This window comes from Nothoprocta perdicaria, unplaced genomic scaffold (genome assembly GCF_003342845.1).
Source record: "Nothoprocta perdicaria isolate Ctin4 unplaced genomic scaffold, notPer1 scaffold_33, whole genome shotgun sequence".
In the NCBI taxonomy this organism is placed as follows: domain Eukaryota; kingdom Metazoa; phylum Chordata; class Aves; order Tinamiformes; family Tinamidae; genus Nothoprocta; species Nothoprocta perdicaria.
The window spans coordinates 1,251,496-1,251,837 of NW_020455566.1; positions in this window are offsets into that span (position 1 = coordinate 1,251,496).

Here is a 342-nt window from a genome sequence, read left to right on the forward strand (position 1 = left end):
TGGGGGTCTGCAGGGAGATCCCGGCGTTCAGGGGCCAGATGGAGCCCTGGGGGCTGCAGTGGGGCCCGGGGGGCCGCAGCGGACGGGGAGCCGTGCAGTGGGGTGCAGCGGGGCAGGGGGCAGCCCCCAGAGCAGGCAGCGGGGCCGGGGGGCAGTGGGGAGCCCCCACGAGAAGGGTTTGGGCAGCAGCCGCTGAGCCCTGGGCCCCCGGAGCATCCGCACTGGCGCTCCGGGAGCGGGATCCGTGTCCCTGCTGCGGGACGTGGGGACTGGAGGATGCTGCGGGACACAAGGACAATGTGGGGACCCGGGGATGCTTTGGGGACGCGGGGATGCTGTGGG